Raw genomic sequence first — 7,234 nt, 5'->3', positions numbered from 1 at the left:
TGTTTAGGGGACTTCCTTGCTAACTGATCAGCAAACCTTCTAGAAAACAGCTCTCCGAAACCCTCTCCTAATGCTAAAGAGGGAGAGGGTAGAGCAGATATCAGTCCAAAGCATCATAGTGACAACAAAGAGGACTCCTTACTGCATGGAGCTCAAGCTGTTTCTCTGGGTTTTCTCCACAGACTTTGAACAGAATGGGAAGAGGAGACAGCAGAAGGGCAGCATTGTGGTAGGGACGCATCTTTTGCATCTTATGAGAGCCTGCCCTTAAGGGGATCCTTCCAGAAATGTATTCCCTGAGGCCATCCATCAACAAGGAAAAAAATATTCCTGTTCAAGTGTACAGTTTTTCAGGTTGTAAATTAACAAGAGTTAAAATATGTACATAGGCCAGTAGTACATAAGTACATAGTACACAAGTACTATGATCACTATAAAGAGGGCAGGCACATGAAGAACTTAACGTATGGAAAGAGTTTTCTACAAAGAGCTTGGCATCCATCGTCTATAGACATTTCCAAGGAGGGACTCAACCAAAGGTGTTCAAGATATGGGGGTTGCCTGTGAATCTCACAAAGGGCTGAAGTTTGTGGCTTTGTAGGGCAATGATGTGTGGGACTGTGTTAGAGAGTTATAGGGATGATATGGTTCAGAAAGCATTCATCCTTAAAGCCATCTGTCTCCCAGTGGTGTCTGGGAAGAAGAAGCGACATTAAGATGGCTGTTGTTGTTGCAGTTAGGGCCTCTAGGCCCAAATTGTATAATATGTTGTATAATTTGTAAATAAACCTGTTGAGTTCCTTCCCAGGCGGTTGTTATCAATTCTTTGGGGAACAGGGAGGATCTTCCTAAGTTTCCATTATAACAGGGCTCACCGACTCCTCAGAAAGGAACTTGTGGCTTATCAAACCCAGCTTCCTGCTAGTTTCAGGTGGGTAGCCATGTTGCTCTGTAGTAGAAAAACAAGATCTGGGTCCAGTAGCACCTTAAAGACCAACTAGATTTCCAAGAAAATTTGGCTGGATACCCTGGGAATCTGGTTGGTCTTTAAGGTGCTAAAGGACCTGAATCTTGCTCAACTTCCTGCTAGTGGCAGAAATGCTCCTGAAAGCACCTTAAGTTGAATTATGCATCTCCAAAGATGGAGCTGGGTGTTGGAAATGACCACAGTAGATCATCTCCGGCTGCACAGGTGGAAATGAATCCAGCTCAATTGCTGTCCAACATGCTGTTAAAGACTTTGGGGGGTAAACTCCACAATTCCAGACAAATTGTTCTGGCGCTAGCAGCAGAAATTTTACTTAAAGTATCTTAAAGAAAAACTTAGGTCCTCAGCTGTAGAGATAGAAACAACCACAGGAGATGACCTCCTCCATGTGTGGATTGATTCAGTCCAATGTATAGCCCATCTGTTCTCTAAGCGGTAAAGATTCTACCACAAACACAGGCAGCTTCTTCTAAGCCAAACCTCTTCCTATGTGTGTATGATACATGGCCACTGCTGGCCTAGGTAAGTTTCCGTTTGGCTAAAATACAACACAATTTGGCTGCATTCAGACATCACTTCTGTTTGTTTACGATGGGAAGCCTTCAGCCAAACTGTTAAGTGTACAGAAATCTGCAGCCTTACTCAATAAACCTGCATAACTTGATTTCTGAATCAAATGGTATTTCTGATGAGGGAATACTTTGCTCTGTTTTTAGATGACGCCAGCAGGGGCCATCTTAAAAGAAGCATTCTTCATTTGTGACGGAGAATGTCTTTTTCGGAGATGGCTCTTGCCATGCACAATTTGTATACATTTTCGTCTTAAAATATTTTTTAAAATCTTCCCAGTTAATCAAGAACACCTCTTTTTTTGGTCATTCATGCCTAAACAGATTTTCACAATGATTTGTGGTAGCATACCAAAGGCTACATCCATCAAGTACTGTTGCATGTTCATGCTTCTCTTAAAGCAGGTTGAAGTAGCTGCAAATAAGTCATATTTATGTCATTTATAGTCCACCTTTCTCACTGAGACTCCAGGTGGATTACATGGCATGAGATCAGTACAGTCAAGATCAAGGACATTTCAATAAACAATGCCACGAGGTAAATAAATGCGGGTTTACAAAGTTATAACATCAGCAAAAACCTGATACAGAGTGGAAGAAATGCTGAAACAGGTAAGCAGTTCTAGATATGACAACAATATATAGAAGTACCTGGTAGGGTCATACTTAAAGCAACAGGTAGTACATAGGAGCACATACTTAAAGCAATAGTCCACAAGGCAGCAAATGGATCTCTGCAGGTGCTGCATACTAGAATGATTATGAGAACTTTCTCCCATTTGTCTCTTCTCCATTCATTCATTTCCAAGAAACATTTTTTAAAGCAGTTAGCAGCAGAAAGTGGTAAACGGTAATCTGCAGAAAGTGGTAAATCTGGCAGTCTTTAAGGTACCACAGGGTTCCTAGTTGGTATTTTTTCTGAAACAAATTTAACATGTTTATTCCTCTGCTCCCCCCCCCCCAATCCTATACCCCTCCAAGATTTCAAGTGCCTGACAGTGCCTTAGGCTGTGCCCTTAGCCCTGGGATCGTTTTGTGTAGTGTAACTGAACAAGAACCCTAGCCTCCCTGTGGGGCTTGACATAATCTAAAGTGAGAATTCAGGCACCTGTCCAGCTCAGCTGTGGGCAGGGAGGGGGGGGAAATGCCCTGACAGGTCATTCACGCTCATAAACAGCTCCGTTGACACTGGCCCAACAAGAGTTGAGTTAAGGGTCACTTCACAGGACAGGCTGCCACAGGAAGACCCCCTATAAATGACCCAAGTCCCTATTCAGCAGGGAAAGTGCACAATTTCTAAATAAAACAGGAATCCAGGGACACCTTAAAAATGAAAACGGTTTATCCCAAGCCAAAGCTTTTATGAGTCAGCTCACTTCAACAAATGCATGAGGGGTTCATTTGGTATGCTGGTGTACTGAAATATTTATACCCAAAGCGTATTTTCCATTACTAGTTCTTAGTCCCTGACCTGGATAGCCCAGACTAGCCTAATCTTGTCAAACCTCGGAAATTAAGCAGGGATGGCCCAGATTAATACTTGGATGGGATACCACCAAGGAAGTCCAGGGTCCCTACACAGAGAAGACAAAGACAAACAACCTGTGAACGTTTCTTGCCTTGAAAACCCTATGGGGTCACCATAAGTCAGTTTACTATCTGTGTCAGAAGGTGGTACAGGGCAGTCTGTTGCACAATAATTAATAAATGCAGGGCTTTTTTTCAGCTGGAATGCAGGGGAATGGAGTTCCGGAACCTCTTGAAAATGGTCACATGGCTGGTGGCCCCGCCCCCTGATCTCCAGACAGAGGGGAGTTTAGATTGACCTCCGTGCTGCTCAGTGGCGCAGAGGGCAATCTAAACTCCTCTCTTTCTGGAGATCAGGGGGCGGGGCCACCAGCCATGTGACCATTTTCTCTGAGGGGCAACCCACTGAGTTCCACCACTTTTCCCAGAAAAAAAGCACTGAATAAATGAATAAAGCATTTGCACTGCAACAGCCTACCAAGTCCAGCCTTCTCAAACAGATGTGTTAGTGTTCCATGAAGTCATGTGCCAGCTACATTCCTTGCAATCTCTCCTCTCTCGGAAGGATTATTTATTTAATTTGTTTATTCCTATTCCTAGCCTCTCCCCCCAATGGGGACCCAAAGTGGCTTACATCGTTCTCCTTGCCTTTGTATTATCCTCACAACAACTCTGTGAGGTAGGTTAGGCTAAAAGTGTATGACTGTTTCCTGATCCTCTAACTGCGATACCACACCAGCTCTCAATTAGAACTTCTTCAGCTTGTGGTGGTTTTGAATACTAGTCTGGTTTCTATGATGTTATCAGTGCAATCCTAAGAAGAGTTAACACCAGTCTAAGCCCATTGATTTCAATGGACTTAGACCGGAGTAACTCCTCTGGGGATTGCAGTGTATGTGAACCATCTTTGGCTGTCTTTTTGAAAGGGAGAAAACGGGTTGGAAATATTTTAAGAAATAAATAAAAGAATACATAATCTAGCTATAATTGTCCAAGAAGATAAATGGGGATCTTTCTAAAAAGGATCACTTAGGTACAACTCTAGCATCTTTGGAGAAAGTTTAGATTGGGATGTTTGCTTTGGACATACACAATCCATTTTTTAAAGTATGTGTTTGTTGAATACGGTGATTTGCTAGTTCCCTTAATCCAGCTCACAATGCAATTTGCAGGTAGCAATCGAAAATCAAAAGTAGAGAGGTAAGTGCTAACTTAAAAGTCACCAAAAATCAGCTAGCTTTTGATGTTCTCGTTCAAGCTAGATGTTAAGCAAGGAAGGAGCAAATAGAAGCTCTTCAGAGGCAGGCAGTGGCAAAGCATCTCTGTGAGTCTCTTGCCCTGAAAATGCCACCAGGGGTTGTCATAGGTCAGCTATGACTTAACATAACAACACTCTCCCCACCACAGATTGTCTTCAGATGGAACAGAGGAGATCAAACTTCTTCTTGCATTCATTTTAAGACTGTTTCTGGGACTTGTTTAATCTTTACATGTTTTCCCTTCTCCTTTTTGTTTATTCAAGGCTGATTTATATGAATTGTGAGTCTGTCTGTTTAAACAATTGCCTGCTGAGGAACAACACAGGCATGCGTGTGGGGGGGGGATAGAGCTCGAGTGGGCTAGGTGAGAACATACAAGCATGAAAAATCTGGTTGCAAAGTACTGCACCATCAGGAAGGAATACGGCAAAGCAACCTGCCAAATAGTCATGACATTAATTGGCGAAGAGATGAACAGTCTGTCAAAAAATCGTTTCCCTGTTTGCCAACGCTGCACTTTTAACTAAACTGGCTTACTATAAAAGAGAAACAAGGCAATCTCAGTCAAGAAAGTTAATAAAGAATTGGTTTTGCTTGAAAACTGGAATGTGAAATTCCTCTGCTCTATACAACCATATAAAATGTTCTCTTTGATATGAAAAAGAAAAAGGGAGAGACCAAATAATTTACATCTCAGGATGTAGGGATGGTCTCTACGTGTCTTAATGGCAGAGCAGGCAAGACTTGTGCTGAAGACGAGTCACAGAAAAAAAAGATTGATAATAAAGAGGGAAGTGTTGTAGGCGAAAAACTGTAATGGATTAATAATATGCCTATTATGTTTCTTACTGTTTTTACTCTGTAGATTGATTTGTAGGCCATTCTTGGCCCTTTGTAGTTGTCTTCTTGTTATGTTTCACTTTCTTTCTCTTGTTCTATCTTTTAACTTTTCTACAATAAAAATAAGAAATAAATTAAAGAAAAAAAGACTTGTCCCTGCCTAAGACTACAATCTGACAGGCCACTGTAGAAAAAAAGACACTGTGTCATCTGGACAACACCCCCCTCCTCCAGATCTACTACTGGGCCCATTAGCTCCAATCCACATCTGGCCACACAGATAAACAAAGCATGTCTGCTTTTCACCCCTGAGGCCTGACTCCTAGCAAGGGCCTATTCAGCCAGCCTTTCACACTGTGAGCCATTCAACAATTAAGGAGTGACTAGAAGCTCATTTGTTTGTGTGGAAAAGAAGGAGTTATTACCCACAATGACTTCCCAGAAATAGAATCCCTTTCCCTGCAAGCAGCATCGCCCAGGGTGACAGAGCTTAAAAAGATGGACATTTGTATCCCATCATACTCCAAGCAACCTAGAGAAAGTTAAGGCCCATCTGTTCCCCCTTTATCTTCAAGGCGGAGGAATCGCTTGACAAATAGACCTTTCACAGCCTGGTCCACGTCCAGCCCACCCAGCAGATGCTCCAATGGTTCCTCCGTCTCCAGAACAGGGGCAGTTTTCTAGGCCCTTCCTCTGATATACCACTGCTCCTAATTTTCTGTATTGGGGATGCTCTGTTACATGTTTAATGTAAGGGCTAGCTGACATGTGAGACTGGAGATTCCTTTTGGGAATTAAAAAAAAAGATTTACTTCATTTTTACCCTGCTTTTCTCCACAATGGTGATGCAAAACAGATTACATTACTTCTTGATTTTATTCTCACGACAACCTTGTAAGGTAGGTTACCCAGCAAACTTCTATGGAACAGAGAACCTAGGCTGACACTCTAACTACCTTTGGCTAATTTTTTTACTTCATTTATACCCTGCCTTTCTCCCTAATGGGGAACCAAACTGGCTTCCATCTTTCTCGTCTCCTCCATTTCTCCCTCACAACCCTGTGATGTAGGTTAGACCGAGAGTTTGGATGAGCTCAAGGTTACCCAGTGGAGCTTCCATGGCAGAGTGGAGAACTGAGCCTGAGTCACCCAGATCCTACTCCTCCACTCTATGCGCTGGCTCCTAAGTTCGAGACTGAAGCCCTGACCTTTTCTTCCCTCAATCATTCCCAGGTCCATTGACAACTTGTGCCCCCCACGCACGAGTAGTTATAGAATACCAACCCACACCTCCACCTTTCTTATACGGCGTACAGGAAAGGTGAAGGGGGCTCATCTGGGATACTGGAATGTATGTTTGTTGAGCCTGATTATGGATTATATCCATAGACATTTCTTTTTTGTATTCTTATCTATTGCTGTAACCCACCCTAAGCCCGTTCGAGGGGAAGGCAGCCTATCAATTTAATAAATAACAATAACATTATTGCTCACCCTACCAACCAGATCCATGTTCAACAACCATTTGCCCAATTGTGTCACTTTTTGTTGTAAACTGTACAGCCAAACCCCTGCCCTCCCCTCTGTGTGTCCCCTGATTAAAGTTCTGGTTTCTATTCTGGTTTCCTCCCACCTTGCCTACTGCAGCATGCTTTTTAATTTTCTTTTACACCTCTGTGCAAAATTGTCTAGATTCCTCTCCTCTAGTAAAGAGCCCTCCTCAGAGCTCTTATTGGCTTCCCAACCCGTTACATGCCCAGCACAGATTCCTTGCCCTTCACTTTAGCATTCTGCTCATTTCGGGCCCCAGTACTTCTGACTCATGCTGTCTGTCATAGCTCAGCCCATTCTCCTTTGAGCAGAACCCTTCCTCCTCCTTGAACAGGTGTGTATGATGCCACCACTCACTCTTTTCCTTAACTCTCCCTTCTCCATGGGGGCTTGTCATTCTTATTTAGAACTGAAGCCAAGTTTTAAAGCATATGGAAGCGCATTGTCCGACATGCCACCCTTTGACTCTCCTCTCCTGTCAGTGTTTTGCTAAACATATC

The sequence above is a fragment of the Eublepharis macularius genome, chromosome 14 (genome assembly GCF_028583425.1).
Source record: "Eublepharis macularius isolate TG4126 chromosome 14, MPM_Emac_v1.0, whole genome shotgun sequence".
Classification (NCBI taxonomy): Eukaryota; Metazoa; Chordata; class Lepidosauria; order Squamata; family Eublepharidae; genus Eublepharis; species Eublepharis macularius.
The sequence above is the reverse complement of the archived record's forward strand: the minus strand, read 5'-3'. Positions refer to the sequence as shown.